Raw genomic sequence first — 22,166 nt, 5'->3', positions numbered from 1 at the left:
GTCCGTTCTCCTTTCTCAGCCTTAGCTTCTCCCTCTTTCAAGTAGGGATAATAATAATCCACTCTTACCTACCTCATGGTGGGTGGAGGATGGGGATCCATTGGAGAGTGTCACTAAGAGTAGTGCATAATATGAGGTGTCCCATCACGTTTACTCAGAGCAGATTATGACATAATAGATTAGCTGAAACAGTCTTTTTTATTTGTATTTTTTTATTTTGGAATTGTTAAGAGCAGCGATGACTTAGCTCAGACTGAAGCATCTTATCTAATTTTCAAGATCTAAGTGTCTCCTCCTTGTGTGTGATGACACAATTTAACACACTGTGACAAACAGGAGATGCTTTTGTTTTGCAACAAAATCTTTTTGCAAAGAACTTCCATCTCACTTGTTATGATTCTGAGAAACAAACTGGTTTAGTCTGAATGGGATATTTGGACAGAAACGGTTGGAATGAAATTTTCCCACCATCTCAATTCCTGAGCTCTATCCCTGCCTCTGGGGGGATTTCTTGTCTGTTAGAACAGGAGTCTGACTGGTGGCTTCTCTTTCTGGCTCTGCCACCGCCTTGCTGTGTAGGCCCTTGGGTAGGTCACCTCCCTTCTCTGTACCTCAGGCTCCTCCCATTTGTCCAATGGGAACAGGGACAGTTCTCGAATTCTGGGCAGTTGTGAGCCTGAGTGAGAAAAGGGGTGTTGAAGCCCTCTGTGAAGAAGAAAGGGGAGTTTCACGGTGGTTTTGCACCAAGGAATTCTAAAGTTTGCTAAAGTGTCTAGTCTGTGGAAACAAGAAATGGTCGGGGCCAAACTTTTTAACCACTGCCTTTTTAAAGCCCTTTCAAAGATGTGAATCTCTATCTTTTAGGTACCTGGGGTTCTTTGCCAGCAGGAGAGAAGAGGTTCCTGCCTCCGTTTTTGTGGCCTTAACAAACCAGGTGTTGTGCCCCAGTTCTCGTCTGAGATCCCTGAAAAAGAACATCTTCCCATCCATGAACAAGACAGGACCTATCTTTCAAAGGGGAACAAAGAGACCCCTGGGACTTACAGACTAGCTAACCTGATTGCCATAGCTGGAGAGATACTGGAATACATTCTTAAACACTCAGTTTGTCAGCAGCACCTACAGGATAATTTGGTTCTTAGGACGAGTGAGCGTGGAATTGTCAAGAACAAATCATTCCAAACCAATCCTCATTCCTTCTTCGGCAGGGTTCTGGGCCTGGTGTAGGAGGGTAAACAGTAGATGGGATCTAGCTTGCAGATACTAAGGCTTTTGACACTGTCCTGTAGGACATTCTCACAAGCAAACGAGGGAAATGCAGTCCAGCTGCAATCAGTGTAATGTGGGTGCAGAGCTGGTTGAAAGCCCAGACTCCAGGAGCCCTTCTCCATATTTGGCTGTCCAATGGAGAGGGTGTACCTAGTGGGTCTGGCAGGGATCAGTCCGGAGTCCGGTACTATTCAATATTTTCATGAATGATTTGGAAAATGCAGTGCAGACCATGCTTCTAAAATTTGCAACTGACACCAATCACTTTGGAGCACAGGATTGAAATTCAAAACGTCCTTAACAAATTGGAGACTTGGTCTTCTTGAGCCAAACTCTATGGTTGGGCCCCACTCTCTACACTGGGCTGAAGTGAAACCCCAGAGCCAAACACTCCTCCTGGGCAGTGCGCTCCGACCTTGAATGGTCAGATGCTGCTTAGCACTGTCAGAGCAACTTTTGCTGGGAGATTCTCCCAGCACTTTCCAATAGCGGGAAAGTATGAAATCCCCATTTCACTGCTGGGGACAGAGCCCTAGAGGGGGGAGCAACTTGCCCAAAGTCCCCCAGGAAAAGGAAAACAACCAGCAGTGGAACCAATAGGAAACCCAGCAATGGAACTCAGGAGTCCTGGGGGTGTGCTATGGTGACCAGATGTCCTTATTTTATAGGGACAGTCCGAATTTTGGGGTCTTTTTCTTATCTAGGATCCTATTACCTCCCACCCCCTGTCCCGATTTTTCACACTTGCTGTCTGGTCACCCTAGGGTGTGCACATGTGTGGGTCCCAGCTTCTCCCTGCCCCCCTCATTGAAGCAGAAGTGCAGGGTTACTGCCCTGGGTACTGCAGGGCACCGGTGGACATGGGGCTGGCTGGAGGTAGGGTCTGGCTGCAGGCAGGGTAAGGGGTGCGGGGCTGGCTGGCTTCAGGAAGGGGGGTGCATTGGGTTGGCTGGAGACAGGGCAGGGGATGCAGGGCTGGCTGCAGATAGGGCGTGCAGGGCTGGTGCAGGCTGGGTGTGTGTGGGGGCTGGTTGGCTTTGGGCAGGGCCACAGGGGGGGTGGCAGGAGATGGCTGGAGACAGGACTGGGGGTTTGTCAGGGGCTTTGCTGCAGGGCTGGCTGCAAGTAGGGCAGGGAGGATGCGGCTGGTGTGGGCAGGGCAGAAGGTGCAGGGCTGTCTGGAGACAGAGGATGGCTGCCGGCAGGGCAGGGCAGGGGGTGCAGGGCTGGCTGCAGGCAGGGCGTGGGGCAGGGCTGGTGCAAGGATGTTTCACTCCCTAGGCGAAACTTCCACCTTGCACCCTCCCCCCCCTGCGCCCCCACCCTGAGGTGCCCCACCCGTGGCAGCTCCTCCCCTCCACCATGAGGCTCCCCTCTTGTGGCAACTCCCCCGCTCTGCCCTGCGGCACCCCCCCTCGCCCCAGCTCACCCCTGCTCCAAGCACGAGCACCCTGAGCACACCATGGCCGCTTCACTTCTCCTGCCTCCCAGGCTTGTGGCGCCTAAGCCTGCCAGGCAGTCAAGCACCCTCCTCTGAGCCACAGCAGCCCTGACAGTTGACAATAGAGGCACCTTAGCTCCTGAGTTCCTTCAATGTGTCCCCTTCCGGGGTCCAGCTCCGATCACCAGATACTCGGGGTATGTCTATACCACCTGCCGAATCGGTGGGCAGCGATCGATCCAGCGGGGGTCGATATATCGTGTCTAGTGTAGATGCAACACATCGAGTGCTCTCCCCTCGACTGCTGTACTCCAGCTCGGTAAGAGACACAGGCAGAGTCTACAGGGAGCTGCAGCAGTCGACTCACCGCGACTGTGACATTATAAGTATAATATTATATCTCATTGAAAGGTGACAGGGCCAGAAAGAGTTAATTAACTCACCTCACCGACTGATCTGACCCATGGGTGAACCTTAAGAACTGGTTAGCAAGATATGTGAATGAACAGAGCTTTGAAATGCAAGTCTGCATTGTTAGAGGTAGGAGGGGAGATGTTTGCTCAGGTCTTGTGATGTAGGCAAACAAGTCTTGTCTATTGCTACAGTTTTAATTCAAAGAGCAAAAAAGGAATATTAACATTAATGATGATACTTGAGTGAAATAGTATTATTGTCTATGTGTCTCTTTGAAGGTTGTGGTAACCTGTATCTGAACTGTTTAATGAATAAATTACTCTGTACTAATTGCCAGGATGCTTGGAAGGAGAGTTAAGCCTATTGTCTTCTGAGACCGAAAGGCTGCTGGAAATGTATAAGAACCCTGGGACACGATCCTTCTTCATCTCAGATCTGCTTTGGGTTTCAAGAGGGGGAAACCTTAAGCCACAAGGATTGAGATCCCCAATCATTGACTGGAGCCACCCTGAATATGGAAATTGGACTATAACGTATGGACTATTTCTAAAAAGACTTTTGGCAACTACAAACTCACCTCTACTTTGTATCTGAACCTCAAGAATTGAATTCAAGTCTATATGTCTATTGATCTTTTAACCAACACTCTCTCTCTTTTCTTTTCTAATACATTTTAGCTTAGTTAAAAAGAATTGCCTATAGCATGTATTTTAGGAAGATATAAGTTATAATTGAACCTGGGTATGTAGCTGATCCTTTGGGATCAGAAGAATCTTTTCTTTAACATGATGAAGTAAGATTTTCAGGAATCATCATCATATCTGACAGGTGTGTCTGGACGGAGACCTGAGGCTGGGTACTTTAAGGGAACTGCGTGGTTTAAACTTCTAAGTAACCAGTGAGGTACTACAGAAGCTGTTTTGTGTTGGCTTGGTAAATCTAAGTATCGGAATAACCAGCAGCGTTTGGAATTTGTCTGTCCTGTTTTGTTTGCGGTTCACCCTGATTGAGTGACCTCAGCTGGCTCCCACGGGCAGCACCATCACACCTACATCCAGGCTGTAGAGGTCCGTGGGATCTTAGGGGCCTTGGGGTGCACAGATACCTACGTCCAGGCTGTAGAGGTCCCTGGGGGGCTTAGAGAGTTTTGGGGGAGGGCACAGATACCAATCTCCAGGTTCTAGGGGTCCCAGGGGGGCTTAAGGGATTCGTGGGGGGCACATATTCGTACATCCAGGCTTTAGTGGTACCAGGGGGGCTTAGAGGGTTAGTGGGGGGCATAGATACCTACGTCGAGGCTGGAGGCATCCTGGGAGTCTTAGGGGATTTTTAGTGGCCCAAGATACCTATGTCCAGGCTTTACGGATACCAGGGGGTCTTAGGGGTTTGGGTGGGCACAGATACGTATGTCCAGGCTGTATCAGTCCCGGGGGGGGGGTTAGAGGTTTCATGAGGGGCACAGATATCTACGTCCAGATTGTAGCTGTCCCGGGGGGTGAGGGGGTTTCTGGGGGGCACATATACCTACGTGCACACTGGAGTGTCCCGGGGGGCTTATGGAGTCCCTATAGGGCACAGATACAAATGTCCTGGCTGTATAGGTACCTGGGGGGCTTAGGGGGCTTGTGGGGGGCACCGATACCTAAGTTCAGGCTGGAGGGGTCTCCGGCGGTCTTAGGTATTTGGTGGGGGGCACAGATACCTACATCCAGGCTGCAGGGGTCCTGGAGGGGCTTAGGGTCTGTCACGGAGTGTGGGAGAGTCCAGTCCTGCACCCCTCTTCCTGGGACTCAAAGTGACTCTCAGCCAGCCAGTAAAACAGAAAGTTTATTGGACAACAGGAGCGAAAGATACAGCAGAACTTGAAGGCACAAGCAGGATCCCGCATTCGAGTCCTTCTGGGGCTTCAGGAAACTTAGTCCCCAGTTTGGGATTCCCTGAATTCCAACCACCCAGACCAAAACCGAAACTGAACTAACCCAACTCTCTCCAGCCAGCCCCTTCTTTTGTCCAGCTTCCTGGGCAAAGGTGCTGACCCCCTCCCTCCTTCCTAGCTCAGGTTACAGGCTGAGCACGTGTCCGGTCCTAAGGTCACCTGCTGCTCTCCCATCCCCCACACAGACAGTCCCTACTCCATCACAGTAATGCACAGAGCATTTCCTGCATGGAGCAACAGTGACACCGTGTGGCCATGCAGGGTAATGCACAGAGCACTTCCCGCATGGAGCAACAGTGACACCGTGTGGCCATGCAGGGTAATGCACAGATCACTTCCTGCATGGAGCAACAGTGACACCGTGTGGCCACGCAGGGTAATGCACAGATCACTTCCTGCATGGAGCAACAGTGACACCATGTGGAGTCGCAGGGTAGTACACAGAGCATCACACCTACGTAGATGCTTTAGAGATCCCTAGGGGGCTTAGGGTTCATGGGGGGCACAGATAGCTACGTCTAGGCTGGAGGCATTCCGGTGGGTATTAGGGGCTTCATGGGGGACACAAATATCTACTTCCGGGCTGGAGAGGTCCCTGGATGGCTTAGGGGGTTGTGGTGAGCACAAATACATAAGTCCAGGCTGTAGTGGTCCCTGGGGGTTTAGGGAGTTGGTGAGGGGCACAAGAACCTACGTATGGTCTGGAGGGGTCCCTGGGGGACTTAAGGGGTTGTGATTGTGCAGATACCTACGTCCCAGTTGGAGCTGGCCCTGGGGAGCTTAGGGTGTTTGTGCCTCATACACACACCTACAAACAGGCTGGTGGGGCCCCTATTTGTCTTAGGGGGCTTGTTGGGGGCAGAGATACCTATGTCCAGGCTGGAGAAGTCCTGGGGAGGCTTAGGGGGTTCCTGGAGGTCACAAATATCCACAACCAGGCTGGAGGGGTTCTGGGGGTATTAGGGAGATGTGTGTGGGGGGGGCACAGATACCTATATCGAGGCTGTAGGGGTCCCGGGGTTACTTTTGGGCATTTTGGGGTACAGATACCTACGTCCATGCTGTAGGGGTCGCTGGGAGGATCAGTGGTTTCGTGAGGGTGCACAGATACCTATGTCCAGGGTATAAGGATCCAGGGGGGGCTTAGGGGTTTGTGGGGGGCACAGATACCTTCATCCAGACAAGAGGGGTCCTGGGGGTCTTAGGCGGTTTGTGTTGGGCACAGATACCTGCGTCTAGGCTAGAGGCATTCCGCGGGGCTGGTTGTGAGGGCACAGTTAACTATGTTGAGGCTGGAGAGGTCCCATCATGGCCTAGGAGGGTTATGGGGGGCACAGATACCTGCGTCTAGGCTGGAGGGGTTTTGGGGGTCTTAGAAGGGTTGTGGGGGCACAGATACCTATGTCCATGCTGGAGGGGTCCCGTCGTGGCTTAGGGGATTCGTGGGGTCAGAGATACCTACGTCTAGGTTGGAGGGGTTCTGGGGGGGATTAGGTGTTTTGGGGGGGAACAGATACCTATGTCCCAATTGTAGGGGGCCCTGGGTAGCTTAGGCGGTTTGTGGGGATCACAGATACAAACATCCATGCTGTAGGGGTCCCGAGGGTCTTTGTGTGGCTCTGGGGGTCACAGATACCTACCTACAGGCTGGAGGGGTCCTGTGGGTCTTAGGGGGTTTGTGGGGCATACAATGCCTACATCTGGGCTTGTGGGTTCCCTGGGGGACTTAGAAGTTTGTGGGGAGTACAGATACCTTTATCCAGGATAGATGGGTCCCGGTGGGATTAGGAGGTTGTGGGGGGCACAGATACCTATGTAAGCAGAAGCAGGATGAACTCTACCCTGACATCTGGTGGTGAATTATGGCGAGTGTGGAAAAGAATTTCAGGGGCTGATCGTGTTTGCATAGGCACACTCACCCCGCCTGACATGGCCACGGCAGCCTGGGATGGCTGCTTTGGCAGCTGTGGTATCCCGTTTATTTGTTGTTGAGGCATGAGATGTGGAGTATTGTCACCCTGATTGTGTGGATGAGGAACTGTGAAACTGCTTTGAGACAGTGATTCTCACCACCAATTGAGTGGCACTCGCTAGACAAGGGAGTAGGCTCCTTGGGTGAGCTAGAGTCACCAATTGCCCTTTTTTTCTTTTAACAGTTGAATAGCAGTGTTGATTTTTTATTCTCTTAAGAGTTGAATTTCTAGGTTCTTGAGCTGAAATCACTGAAAAGATGTGTTAGCTTGTGGGGGACTCTGAAACTGTATTGCAGAACACAGTAATTAGCGGACAGGAGCAGTTTGTGGGAGTGGCCCACAGATTGAGGGGAGTCTAGCAGTTTTGGGGGACAGTTGGAGCAGAACACAGGTCAGCTGGCAGAGCAGCTGGTGGACCGAGCTGAGCAGTTTGTGGGGAAGGCAAAAGCAGAATCCCATGGAGAGGCAGAGCAGTCAGCAGTGGACCACATAAGGTGCCCCTTTCTACTCAGGCTGGCAGGGGGAAAAACCCTGCAGATAGACTCTTGAACTCTGGGGCTACGGGACTGTGGGTGATTTTGGGGTTGCTGGACTCTTGAAACATTGGAGATATTGGACTTTGGAGCCTTGGGGTGATTTGGGGATTGCTGGACTCATGATCCCAGGGAAAAGGACATGGCCTAGTTGAGGTGTTTTCCCAATTTAATGCTATGTTGTTTATCTCAGGTTATTAAACATTTTCTGCTACACCCAGACTCTATGCTTGCGAGAGGGGAAGTATCGCCTCTTTGAGGCACCTAGTGGTGCGTATGTAAAATTTTCCCATGTCACTGGGTGGGGGCTCGAGCTGGTTTGCATTACATTGTAGGCAAGGGACCTCTATGTATTGAACCCAGTCCTTGCTGCTATCAGTTCAGCCTGGCAGAAGGGTTCCACCTACGTCCAGGCTCAAGGGGTCCCTGGGGGGCTTAGGGAGTTCGTGGGGGGCACAGATATCTAGGTCCAGGCTGTAGGGGGTAGGGGGGGGGCTCAGGAGTTTGGTGGGGGGCACAGATACCTACATCCAGGCTGCAGGGGTCCCAGAGGGGCTTAGGGGGTGTCACGTAGTGTGGTGGAATCTGGCCCTGCACCCCTCTTCCTGGGACACACAGTGACTCAGCCAGCCAGTAAAACAGAAGGTTTTTTTGGCCAACAGGAATGAAGGATACAGCAGAGCTTTTGGGCACAACCAGGACCCCTCAATCGAGTCCTTCTGGGGGTTCAGGAAGCTTAGTTCCCAGTTTGGGATTCCCTGAATTCCAACAACCCAGCTCCAAACCAAAACTGAACTAACTCCCTCCAGCCAGCCCCTTCCTTTATTCAGCTTCCTGGGCAAAGGTACTGACCCCCTCCCCGCTGCCTAGCTTAAGTTACAGGCTTAGGTCCTGTCCCTCACCTAAAGTCACCCGCTGCTCTCCCATCCCCCACACAGACAGTCCCTACTCCATCACAGTAACGCCCAGAGCATTTCCCGCATGGAACAACAGTGACACCATGTGGCCACGCAGGGTAATGCACAGAGCATTTCCTGCATGGAGCAACAGTGATTAACTGTCAGGGTAGATAAACACTGGAATAGATTACCTAGGGAAGTTGTGGAATCTCCATCTCTGGAGATATTTAAGAGTAGGTTAGATAAATGTCTATTAGGGATGGTCTAGACAGTATTTGGTCCTGCCATGAGGGCAGGGGACTGGACTCGATGACCTCTCGAGGTCCCTTCCAGTCCTAGAGTCTATGAGTCTATGAGTAATCTGTGCCCCCCATAAACCACCTAATCCCCACGGGAACCCCTACAGCCAGGATGTTGGTATCTGTCCCCCTATAAATCTCCTAAGCCCTCTGGAACCCTTCCAGTCTGAACGTAGGTATCTGTGACCCTCAGAAATCCCCGAATGCCCGAGGAACCCCTACAGCCTGGACTTAGGTATCTGTGACTCCAACGAACCTCCTAAACCACCCAGGACCCCTCCAGCTATGATGTAGGTATCTGTTCCCCCCTCAACCCCGAATCCCCTGGGGACCCCTAGACCCTGAACGTAGCTATCTGTGTCTGCCCCGATTCCCTAAGCACCCCCATTACCCCTTTAGCCTGGACGTAGGTATCTGTACTCCCACAAACCCCTTAAACGTCCCAGCGACCCCTTCAGCCTGGAAGTCCCTATCTGTGACCCCCACGAACCTCTAACCTCCCAGGGATCCCTACAGCCTAGACACAGGTGTCTGAGCACCCCACAAACCCCCTAAGCTCCTCGGGACACATCCAGCCTGGATGTATCTGAGCCCCCAGTGAACCGCCTAATCTCCTCGGGACACCGACAGCCTGTACCTAGGTATCTGTGCCCCCCACAAACCCTCTATACCCCCCAGGACCCCTCCAGCCTAGATGTAGGTATCTGTACCCCCACAGCCTCCCTGGGACTCCTACAGCCTGGAGGTTCGTATCTGTGCTCCTCATGAAACCCCAACCCCCCCTGTCCCCTCCAGACTGGACATAAGTATCTGTGCACCCCACGAACCCATAAGCACCTGTAGGGACGCCTACAGCATGGACTTAGGTATCTGGGGCCCCGCAAAACCCCCTAAGCCCACCAGGGACCCCTATAGCCTAGAGATAAGCATCTGTGCCCCCTGAACCCCATAAGCCCCCCCTGGACCCATCCAGCCTGGACTTAGGTATCTGTGCCCCACATGAACCCGCTAAGCCCCCCAGGGACCCTCCAGCCTGGATGGAAGTATCTGTGCCCCCCACAACCCCTAAGTGCCGAGTAACCCCTCCAGCCTGGAGGTAGTTATCTGTGCCCACCAGAAACCGCTTTAGCCCCCCCAGGGACCCCTCCAGCCTGGATGCAGATATCTGTGCCCAACACAAACGGCCTAAGCCCCCCCCCGGGAACCCTCCAGCCTGAACCTAGGTATCTGTGCCCCCCCAACACACTAATTCCCCCTGGAAGCCCTATTGCCTGGAAGTAGGTATCTCTGCCTCCCACAAACCCCCTAAGCCTCCCAGGGACCCCTACAGCCTAGACGTAGGTATCTCTGCCACCCAGAAAACCCCTAATCCACCCAGGGACCCCTACAGCATGGACCTAGGTATCTGTGCCCCCCAGGAACTCCCTAAACCCCCCAGGAACCACTCCAACCTGGACATAGATATCTGTGCCTCCCAAAAAACCCTAAGCCCCCCGGGACCCCTAGAGTATGGAGATAGGTATCTCTGCCATCCGCAAAAACCCCTAATCCTCTCCGGAACCTCTCCAGCCTGGATGTACATATCTGTGCCCCTCCCCACAAACCACCTAAGCCCCCCCGGGACCCCTCCAGCCTGGATGTAGGTATCTGTGCCCCCCAAAGCCCTAAGCCCCCCCAGAATGCCTATAGCCTGGACGTAGGTATCTGAGTCTCCTACAATACCACTAAGCCCCCCCCAGGGACCCCTCCAGGACATACATAGGTATCTGTGCCCCTCACCAAGTCCCTATACCCCCAGGGATCACTGTGCTCATCACAACCCCCTAAGCGTCCAGGGACCCCTTCAGCCTGGACGTAGATATTGCTGTCCTCCAGGAAGCCTTTAATCCCCACCAGGACCTCTACAGCCTGGACGCAAGTACCTATGCCCCTCACAACCCCCGTAACTCTCCCAGGGTCCCGTCCATACTGGATGTAGGTATCTGTGACCCTACGAACCCCCGTAAGCCCTCGAGGGATCTCTACAGCCTCCACGTAGGTGCGATGTTCTGTGCATTACCCTGTGTGGCCACATGGTGTCACTGTTGCTCCATGCAGGAAATGCTCTGTGCATTACCCTGCGTGGCCACATGGTGTCACTGTTGCTCCACGCAGGAAATGCTCTGTGCATTACCCTGTGTGGCCACATGGTGTCACTGTTGCTCCATGGAGGAAATGCTCTGTGCATTACCCTGCGTGGCCACACGGTGTCACTGTTGCTCCATGCAGGAAATGCTCTGTGCATTACCCTGTGTGGCCACATGGTGTCACTGTTGCTCCATGGAGGAAATGCTCTGTGCATTACCCTGCGTGACCACATGGTGTCACTGTTGCTCCATGCAGGAAATGCTCTGTGCATTACCCTGTATGGCCACACGGTGTCACTGTTGCTCCATGCGGGGAAAAGCTCTGGGCATTACCCTGCGTGGCCACATGGTGTCACTGTTGCTCCACGCAGGAAATGCTCTGTGCATTACCCTGCGTGGCCACATGGTGTCACTGTTGCTCCATGCAGGAAATGCTCTGTGCATTACCCTGCGTGGCCACATGGTGTCACTGTTGCTCCACGGGGGAAATGCTCTGTGCATTACCCTGCATGGCCACACAGTGTCACTGTTGCTCCATGCACGAAATGCTCTGGGCATTACTGTGATGGATTGGGGACTGTCTGTCTGGGGGATGGGAGAGCAGGGGGTGACTTTAGGTGAGGGACAGGACCTAAGCCTGTAACTCGAGCTAGGCAAGGCTGAGAGAGTGAGCAACTTTGCCCAGGAAGCTGGACACAGGAAGGGGTCGGCTGCAGGGAGTTAGTTCAGTTTTGGTTTGGATCTGGGTAGCTGGAATTCAGAGAATCCCAAACTGGGAACTAAGCTTCCTGAACCCCCAGAAGGACTCGACTGATGGGTCCTGGTTGTGCCCCAAAGCCCTGCTGTATCCTTCGTTCCTGTTGGCCAAAACAACCCTCTGTTTTCCTGGCTGGCTGAGTCACTGTGTGTTCCTGGAAGAGGGGTGCAGGGCCAGATTCCACCACACTCCATGACACCCCCTAAGCCCCTCTGGGACCCCTGCAGCTGGGACGTAGGTATCTGTGCACCCCACCAAACCCCTGAGCCCCCCAGGGACCCCTACAGCCTGGACATAGGTGGAACCCGTCTGCCAGGCTGAACTGACAGCAGCAAGGACTGGGTTCAATACATAGGGTTCATACATATCCCTATTACGTAATGCAAACCAGATCGAGCCCTCACCCAGTGACATGGGAAAATTTTACATACACACCCCTAGGTGCCTCAAAGAGGCAATACTTCCCCTCTCGCAATCATAGAATCTGGGTATAGCAGAAAATGTTTAATAACGTGAGATAAACAACATAGCATTAAATTTGGAAAACACCTCAACTAGGCCGTGTCCTTTTCCCTGGGCTGCAGAATCTAGCAATCCCCAAATCACCCCAAGACTCCAAAGTACAATACCTCAAATATTTCAAGACTCCAGCAACCCCATAATCACCCACACTCCCGCAACCCCAGAGTTCAAGAGTCTATCTGCCGGGTTTTCCCCCCTGCCAGCCTGGGTAGAAAGGGGCACCTTACATGGTCCACTGCTGTCTGCCCTGCCTCTCTGTAGGATTCTGCTTCTACCTTTCCCACAAACTGCTCAGCTTAGTCCACCAGCTGCTTTGTTCCACCAGCCAACCTGTGATCTGCTCCAGCTGTCTCCAAAAACTGCTTAGTTTACTTCACTCCGTGAGCCATTCCAAATGTTCCACAAACTGCTCTTCTCCATCAGCTGCTCTACAATATAGTCTCAAACTCCCCCACTATTTAACACAGCACTTTAATGACTTCAGCTCAGGAACCTGGATCTTCAGTTATTAAGAAATTCACCAACCAACTCTACTATTCAACTGTTAAAAGAGAAGATGATGTAATTGGTGTTTCTGGCTCATCCAAGGAGCCCACTCCCTTGTCTAGCGAGTGCCACTCAATTGATGGTGAGAATCCCTGTCTCAAAGCTGTTTCACAGTTCCTCATCCACACAATCAGGGTGACAACACTCCACATCTCACACCCCAACAACAAATAAACTGGGGATACCATAGCTGCCAAAGTAACCATCCCAGGCTGCCGTGGCCATGTCACGCACGGTGGGTGTGTCTATGCAAACATGATCAGACCCTGAAATCCTTTTCCACACTTGCCATAATTCACCACCAGATGTGAGGGTAGAGTTCATCCTGCTTCTGCTTACATAGGTATCTGTGCCCCCCACAACCCCCTAATCCCACCAAGACCCATCTAGCCTGGATAATGGTATCTGTGCTCTCCACAAACCTCTAAGCCCCCTAGGGAACCCACAAGCCCAGATGTAGGCATCTGTATGCCTCACACACCCCTTAATACCCACAGGAACCTTCCAGACTGTAGGTAGGTATCTGTGACCCCTAGAGCCCCACAAAGTCCCTCGGGACCCCTACAGCATGGATGTTTGTATCTGTGACCGACAAAAACCGCCTAAGCTACCCAGGGCCACCTACCATCAGGATGTAGGTATCTGTTCCCCCCCCAAACACACCTAATCCCCCCGGAACCCCTCCAGCCTAGATGTAGGTATCTCTGACCCCACGAATCCGCTAAGGCATGACAGGACCCCTCCAGCATCGACATAGGTATCTGTGCCCACACAACCCTCCTAAGACCCCCAAAACCCCTCCAGCCTAGACGCAGGTATCTGTGCCCAGCATGAACCCCCTAAGGTCCCTAGGACCCCTCTTGCCTGGATGAATGTATCTGTGCCCCCTACAAACCCCTAAGCCCCCCCCAGGATCCCTATAGACCGGACGTAGATATCTATGCACCCTCACGAACCCACTGATCCTCCCAGCGACCCCTACAGCATGGAAGTAGGTATCTGTACCCCAAAATGCCCCAAAGCAACCCCAGGACCCCTACAGCCTCGATATAGGTATCTGTGCCCCCGCACAACTCCCTAATACCCCCAGAACTCCTCCAGCCTGGACGTAGATATTTGTGACTTCCAGGAACCCCCCAAGCCCTCCCCAGGACTTCTCCAGTCCCTACATAGGTATCTCTGCCCCCCACCAGCCTTCTAAGACTCATAGGGCCCCCACCAGCCTGGTTATAGCTATGTGTACGCCACACAACCCCCCTAAGCTCCCCAGGGCCCCCTCCAACCGGTACGTAGGTATCTGCGCAACCACAAACCCTTAAGTCCCCCAGGGACCCCTCCAGACCATACGTAGGTTTCTGTGACCCTTACCAACTCCTTAAACCCCCAGGGACCACTACAGCCTGAACGTATGTATCTATGCTCACCACAACCCCCTAAGCCATCCAGGGACCTCTCCAGCCCTGGCGTAGATATTTGTGCCCCTCATGAAGCCCCTAATGCCCACCAGAATGTCTCCAGCCTGGACGTAGCTATCTGTGCCCCCACGACCTCTAAGCCCCCCAGGGATCTCTACAGCCTCTACATAGGCGTGATGCTCTGTGCATTACCCTGCATGGCCACATGTTGTCACTGTTCCTCTATGAGAGAAATGCTCTGTGCATTACCCTGCGTGGCCACATGGAATCACTGTTGCTCCATCCAGGAAAAGCTCTGTGCATTTCCCTTCATGGCCACATGGTGTCACTGTTGCTCCATGCAGGAAATACTCTGTCCATTACCTGGTGTGGTCACAAGGTGTCAATCTTGCTCCATGCGGGAAATGCTCTGTGCATTACCCTGCCTGGCCACACGGTGTCACTGTTGCTCCATATGGGAAATGTTCTGTGCGTTACCGTGCGTGGCCACATGGTGTCACTGTTGCTCCATGCAGGAAATGCTCTGTGCATTACCCAGTGTGGCCACACGGTGTCACTGTTGTTCTATGCGGGAAATGCTCTGGGCATTACTGTGATGGAGTAGGGACTGTCTGTGTGGGGGATGGGAGAGCAGGGGGTGACTTTAGGACCGGACACGTGCTCAGCCTGTAACCTGAGCTAGGCGGGGGGAGGGGTCAGCACCTTTGCCCGGGAAGCTGGACACAGGAAATGGCCAGCTGGAGGGAGTTGGGTTAGTTCAGTTTCGGTTTTGGTCTGGGTGGTTGGAATTCAGGGATTCCCAAACTGGGAACTAAGTTTCCTGAACCCCTAGAAGCACTTGATTGTGGGGTCCTGCTTGTGCCTCCAAGCTCTGCTGTATCCTTCGCTCCTGTTGTCCAATAAACCTTCTGTTTTACTGGCTGGCTGAGAGTCACTGTGAGTCCCAGGAAGAGGGGTGCAGGATCAGACCCCCCACACTCCGTGACAGACCCTAAGCCCCTCCGAGACCCCTGCAGCCTGGACGTAGGTATCTGTGCCTCCCACAAACCCCCTAAGCCCCCGAGGGACCTATACAGCCAGAACACTGGTATCTGTACCCCATATAGACTCCATAAGCCCCTTGCGACACTCCAGTGTGCACGTAGGTATATGTGCCCCTCAGAAACCCTCTAAGCCCCCAGGAACCCCTACAGCCTGGAAATAGGTATTTGCACTCCCACAACCCCCCTAACCCCCCCCTCCCGGGACATCTACAATCTGGACGTAGATATCTGTGCCCCTCACGAAATCTCTAACCCCCCCTGGGAACGATACAGCCTGGACATACGTATCTGTGCCCACTCGAACCCCTAAAACCCACTGGTACCCCTACAGCCTGGACATAGGTGTCTTTGGCCCCCACAAATCCCCTAAGACTCCCAGGATGCCTCCAGCCTGGACGTAGGTATCTTTGCCCCCCACTAACCCCCTAAGCCCCCCTGGTAACCCTACAGCCTGGATGTAGGAATATGTGCCCCCCACGAACCCTCTAAGCCCCCATGGGACCCCTAGAGCATGGAGATTGGTATCTGTGTCCCCCCCAAACTCTCTAAGCCCCCCAGGGACCCCTATGGCCTGGACATAGGTATCTGTGCACCCCAAGGCCCCTAAGATCCCCCGGACCTCTGCAGCCTGGCTGTAGGTGTGACGGTGCTGCCCGTGGGAGCCAGCTCAGCTCACTCAATCAGAGTGAACTGCAAACAAAACAGGGCAGACAAATCCCAAACGCTGCTGGTTATTTCAATACTTAGATTTACCAAGCCAGCACAAAACAGCTTCTGTAGTATCTCACTGGTTACTTAGACGTTTAAACCACGCAGTTCCCTTAAAGTACCCAGCCTCAGGCCTCCGTCCAGACACACCTGTTAGATATGATGATGATTCCTGAAAATCTTACTTCATCATATAAAAGAAAAGATTCTTCCGATCCCAAAGGATCAGCCACATAACCAGGTTCAATTATAACTTAGATTTTACCTAAAATACATGCTATAGCCAATTCTTATTAACTAAGCTAAAATTTATTAGAAAAGAAAAGAGAGAGAGTGAGTGTTGGTTAAAAGATTAATAGACATATAGACTTGAATTCAATTTTTGAGGTTCAGATACAAAGTAGAGATGAGCTTGTAGTTGCCAAAAGTCCTTTTAGAAATAGTCCATAGGTTATAATCCAATGTCCATATTCAGGGTGGCTCCAGTCAATGACTGGGGATCTCAATCCTTGTGGCTTAAGGTTTCCCCCTCTTGAAACCCAAAGTAGATCTGAGATGAAGAAGGATCGTGTCCCAGGTTCTTAAACATTTCCAGCAGCCTTTCAGCCTGAGAAAACAATAGGCTTAACTCTTCTTCCAAACATCCTGGCAATTAGTACATCCATCAAACACTTCAGATACAGATTACCACAACCTTCAAAGAGACACAGACAATAATACTATTTCACTCAAGTATCATCATTAATGTTAATATTCTTTTTTTGCTCTTTGAATTAAAACTAGAGCAATAGACAAGACTTGTTTGCTGACATCACAAGACCTGAGCAAACACCTCCCCTTCTACCTCTAACACTGCAGACTTGCATTTCAAAGCTCTGTTCATTTACATATCTTGTTAAGCAGTTTTTAAGGTTCACCCACGGGTCAGGTCAGTCGGTGAGGTGAGTTAATTAACTCTTTCTGGCCCTGTCACCTTTCAATGAGATATTAGATTATACTTATAATGTCACAGTCACGGTGAGTTGACTGCTGCAGCTCCCCGTAGACTCTGCCTGCGCCTCTCACCGAGCTGGAGTACAGCAGGTGAGGGGAGAGCACTCAATGTATTGCATCTACACTAGACGCGATATATCAACCCCCGCTGGATCGATCGCTGCCCATCGATTCGGCAGGTGGTATAGACATACCCCGAGTATCTGGTGATCGGAGCTGGACCCCCGAGGGGGACACATTGAAGGAACTCAGGGGTTAAGGTGCCTCTATTGTCAACTGTCAGGGCTGCTGTGGCTCAGAGGAGGGTGCTTGACTGCCTGGCAGGCTTAGGCGCCGCAAGCCTTGGAGGTGGGAGAAGTGAAGCGGCCACGGCGTGCTCAGGGTGCTCGTGCTCAGAGCAGGGGTGAGCTCGGGCGACGGGGGTGCCGCAGGGCAGAGCAGGAGAGTTGCCACAAGAGGGGAGCCTCAGGGTGGAGGGGGGAGCTGCCACGGGTGGGGCGCCTCAGGGCAGGGGTGCGGTGGGGGGGAGGGTGCAAGGTGGAAGTTTCGCCTAGGGCATGAAACTTCCTTGCACTGGCCCTGCCCCACGCCCTGCCTGCAGCCAGCCCTGCACCCCCTGCCCTGCCCTGCCCTGCCGGCAGTCAGCCTCTGTCTCCAGCCAGCCCTGCACCTTCTGCTTTGCCTGCACCAGCCGCATCCTCCCTGCCCTGTCTCCAGCCAACCCCTGATGCACCCCCCTGCCTGAAGCCAGCCAGCCCCGCAGCCCTTGCCCTGCCTGAAGCCAGACCCTACCTCCAGCCAACCCCACATCCACTGGTGCCCTGCACTTCCCAGGGCAGTAACCCTGCACATCTGCTTCAATGAGGGGGGCAGGGAGCAGCTGGGACCCACACATGTGCACACCCTAGGGTGACAAGACAGCAAGTGTGAAAAATCGGGACGGCATGGGGGGTAATAGGATCCTAGATAAGAAAAAGACCCCAAAATTCGGACTGTCCCTATAAAATTGGGACATCTGGTCACCATAGCACACCCCCAGGACTCCTGAGTTCCATTGCTGGGTTTCCTATTGGTTCCTCTGCTGGTTGTTTTCCTTTTCCTGGGGACTTTGGGCAAGTTGCTCCCCACTCTCGGGCTCTGTCCCCAGCAGTCAAATGGGGATTTCATACTTTCCCGCTATTGGAAAGTGCTGGGAGAATCCCCCAGCAAAAGCTGCTCTGACAGTGCTAAGCAGCATCTGACCAATCAAGGTCGGAGCTCACTGCCCAGGAGGAGTGCTTGGCTCTGGGGTTTCACTTCAGCCCAGTGTAGAGAGAGAGCCCTAACCATGGAGTTTGGCTCAAGAAGACCAAGTCTCCAATTTGTTAAGGGTGTTTTGAATTTCAATCCTGTGCTCCAAAGTGCTTGGTGTCAGTTGTAAACTTTAGGAGCATGCTCTCCACTCCATTTTCCAAATCATTCATGAAAATATAGAATAGTACCTGACACCGGACTGATCCCTGCCAGACCCACTAGGTTCACCCTCCCCGTTGGGCAGCTAAACATGGAGAAGGGCTCCTGGAGTCTTGGCTTTCAACCAGCTCTGCACCCACATTACACTGATTGCAGCTGGACTACATTTCCCTCGATTGCTTCTGAGAATGTCCTACGGGACTGTGTCAAAAGCCTTAGTAACACCAAGCTAGATCCCATCTATTGTTTACTCACCTCTACCAGGCCCAGAACCCTGCCAAAGAAGGAAAGAGGATTGGTTTGGAATGATTTGTTCTTGACAATTCCACGCTCACTAGTCATAAGAACCAAATCATCCTGTAGGTGCTGCTGACAAACTGAGTGTTTAAGAATGTATTGCAGGATCTCTCCAGCTATGGCAGTCAGGCTAGCTAGTCTGTAAGTCCCAGAGGTCTTTTTGTTCCCCTTTGAAAGATAGGTCCTGTCTTGTTCATGGATGGGAAGATGTTCTTTTTCAGGGGTCTCAGACAAGAACTGGGGCACAACACCTGGTTTGTTAAGGCCACAAAAACGGAGGCAGGAACCTCTTCTCTCCTGCTGGCAAAGAACCCCAGGTACCTAAACGATAGGGACTCACATCTTTGAATGGGCTTTAAAAAGGCAGTGGTTAATAAGTTTGACTCATAGACTCATAGACTTATAGGTCAGAAGGGACCAATCTGATCATCTAGTCTGACCTCCTGCACAAGGCAGGCCACAGAACCCCACCCATCCAATTTTGTACAACCCCTATCCCAGGACCGAGTTATTGAAATCCTCAAAAATGGTTTGAAGACCTCAAGCTGCAGAGACACCACCAGCAAGCGACCCGTGCCCCATGCTGCAGGGGAAGGCGAAAAACCTCCAGGGCACCTGCCAATCCGCCCTGGAGGAAAATTCCTTCCCGACCCCAAATATGGCGATCAGCTAAACCCTGAGCATGTGGGCAAGAGTCACCAGCCAGCACCCAAGAAGGAGTTCTCCGCAGCAACTCAGTACCCATCGCATGCAACATCACCCCGCAGACCATTGAGCAGACCTATCTGGTGGTAATCCAAGATCAATTGCCCAAATTAACGATCCTATCATAACATCCCCTCCATATACTTATCAAGCTTTGTCTTAAAGCCAGAAAAGTCTTTTGCCCCCCACTACTTCCCTCGGAAGGCTAGTTCCAGAACTTCACTCCCCTAATGGTTAGAAACCTTCGTCTAATTTCAAGTCTAAACTTCCTAATATCCAGTTTATACCCATTCGTCCTCGTGCCTACATTAGTACTAAACTGAAATAATTCCTCTCCCTCCCTAACGTTAACCCCCTTGATATATTTATATAGAGCAAGCATATCCCCCTGCAGCCTTCTTCTGGCCAGGCTAAACAAGCCAAGCTCTTTGAGTCTCCTTTCATAAGGCAATTTTTCCATTCCTCGGATCATCCTAGTAGCCCGTCTCTGAACCTGTTCCAGTTTGAATTCATCCTTCTTGAACATGGGACACCAGAACTGCACACAGTATTCCAGATGGGGTCTCACCAACGCCTTATATAACGGTACTAACACCTCCTTATCCTTGCTGGAAATACCCCACCTGATGCATCGCAAAATCGCATTTGCTTTTTTTACAGCCGTATCACATTGGCGACTCATAGTCATCCTGCTATCAACCAATACCCCAAGGTCCTTCTCCTCCTCTGTCGCTTCCAACTGATGCGCCCCCAACGTATATCTAAAATTCTTATTATTAATTCCTAAGTGCATGACCTTGCACTTTTCACTATTGTATTTCATCCTATTTCTATTACTCCAGTTTACAAGGTGATTCAGATCTTCCTGAATAGTATCCCTGTCCTTCTCCGTGTTAGCAATACCTCCCCAGTTTGGTGTCATCCGCAAACTTTATTAGCACATTCCCGCTCTTTGTGCCAAGGTCATTAATAAAAAATGTTAAATAAGATCGGTCCCAAAACCGATCCTTGAGGGACTCCACTAGTGACCTCCTTCCAGTCTGACAGTTCACCTTTCAATACGACCCGCTGGAGTCTCCCCTTTAACCAGTTCCTTATCCACCTTACAACTTTCATATTCATCCCCATCTTTTCCAATTTAACTAACAGTTCACCATGCGGAACCGTGTCAAACTCCTTACTGAAATCGAAGTAAATTATATCTACCGCATTTCCTTTATCTAAGTAATCCGTCACCTTCTCAAAGAAGGAGATCAGATTGGTTTGACACGATCTACCTTTAGTAAATCCGTGTTGCAATTCGTCCCAATTACCATTGACCTCTATGTCCTTAACTACTTTCTCCCTTAAAATTTTTTCCAAGACCTTACATGCTACAGACGTCAAGCTAACAGGCCTATAATTACCCGGATCACTTTTATTCCCTTTCTTAAAAATAGGAACTACATTAGCAATCCTCCAGTCATACGGCACAACCCCCGAGTTTATCGATTGCTTAAAAATTCTCGCTAACGGGCTCGCAATTTCACGCGCCAGTTCCTTTAATATCCTCGGATGGCGATTGTCCGGGCCCTCCGACTTTGTCCCATTGAGCTGTTCACGTACGGCCTCTACCTCAGTTGCGGTAATATCCACTTCCATATCCACATTCCCATTTATCATCCCTCCATCATCGCTAGACTCCTCACTAGTCTTATTAAAAACTGAGGCAAAGTACTTGTTTAGATGTTGGGCCATGCCCAGGAATTCTTGCAGTTCAGCCAGGGACACACTTACACAATGGCACAGCAGTGTGTGTGTTGTGGAAGCTGGTCTGAGGGAACAATTGGAATTGATCACTCAGTGAGAACAGAACTGGAGTGTAGTGAGAGACACATTTCAAGCAAGTAGTTGTGGCTGAGCGGTTAAGGTGATGGGCTAGAAATCCATTGGGGTCTCCCTGAACAGGTTCAAATCCTGCCAACTACGGAGGAAGTTGTGGTTCTTCAGTTTCAACAAAGCTGGGTCTTGTCTCACTCTCAAGCTATATCTACACTATTGGGTAATGTGGCTTTAAAGTGTTTCAATTAAACAGCTGTTGCATGTCCACACTATGCCCCTGGTGTCACCAGAGCACATCCAGGCTAGACTCTTGGATGGCCACAGAGAGCAGTGCATTGTAGAGAGCAGTGCATTGTGGGTAGCTGTGCAACTGGCTGCGGGTGCTTTGGGAAGGGTTTGCAAAGCCTCATGGGCTGGTACAGCATCACATGATGCAGGTTTCTCTATAACATTGTTCCATGGGAATCCTACTAGATTGCCAGCTGCTTTTCAACTGCAATGTGCCTGGTGGGGTAGAGAGTGTGTTTGTGTGTGTGGGGAGAGGGATTGTGTGGGCACACTGTCTCTAAGTTCAGACAGCTGCTGCAAGCAACCAGTCCTGAGGCAGGGGGAAGGGGACAGCCCCAACATCAGCCACTGTTTCCCTCACTGGCTCAGCTCAGCACAGCAGCCTCTGTGACACACACACACTGCTGCCTGCTTAGCTCTGTGTCAGGGGTGCTGGAACAGGGGGTTAGAGGGCCATGGCCCCACCACTCTTTACTGGCTGTTAGGACAAATGATGGAGTGGGGGGAAGGCTGGAGTCTTGGGGGGAAAAGGCGTTCTGTGGGTGTGGCCTCGGGGGAGGGGTGGTGTGAATGTGGGTCCCTGGTTAAGGGGTGTCATGGGAGCACCACAGTTCAGACAACAGTGCCCCCCCACACACTGTAAGGAAGCTCCCGTCGCCCCTGCTCTGTGTTCGTGGCGCGGGAGAGAGCAGGGTTCCACGGCAGAGATTTGCTCCCCAGGGCTCCGGC

General features: G+C 51.9%; 1 non-coding gene across 1 annotated transcript; it reads left to right on the top strand.

Annotated features, from left to right (window-relative positions):
* Window positions 1-21,214: 21,214 nt before the first annotated feature.
* TRNAS-AGA (transfer RNA serine (anticodon AGA)) lies at window positions 21,215-21,296 on the top strand. Its single transcript has one exon. It is a non-coding gene; the product is annotated as a tRNA-Ser (tRNA).
* The last annotated feature ends 870 nt before the right edge of the window (window positions 21,297-22,166 follow it).

This window comes from Gopherus flavomarginatus, chromosome 3 (assembly GCF_025201925.1).
Source record: "Gopherus flavomarginatus isolate rGopFla2 chromosome 3, rGopFla2.mat.asm, whole genome shotgun sequence".
In the NCBI taxonomy this organism is placed as follows: Eukaryota; Metazoa; Chordata; order Testudines; family Testudinidae; genus Gopherus; species Gopherus flavomarginatus.
The sequence above is the reverse complement of the archived record's forward strand: the minus strand, read 5'-3'. Positions and strand labels throughout refer to the sequence as shown.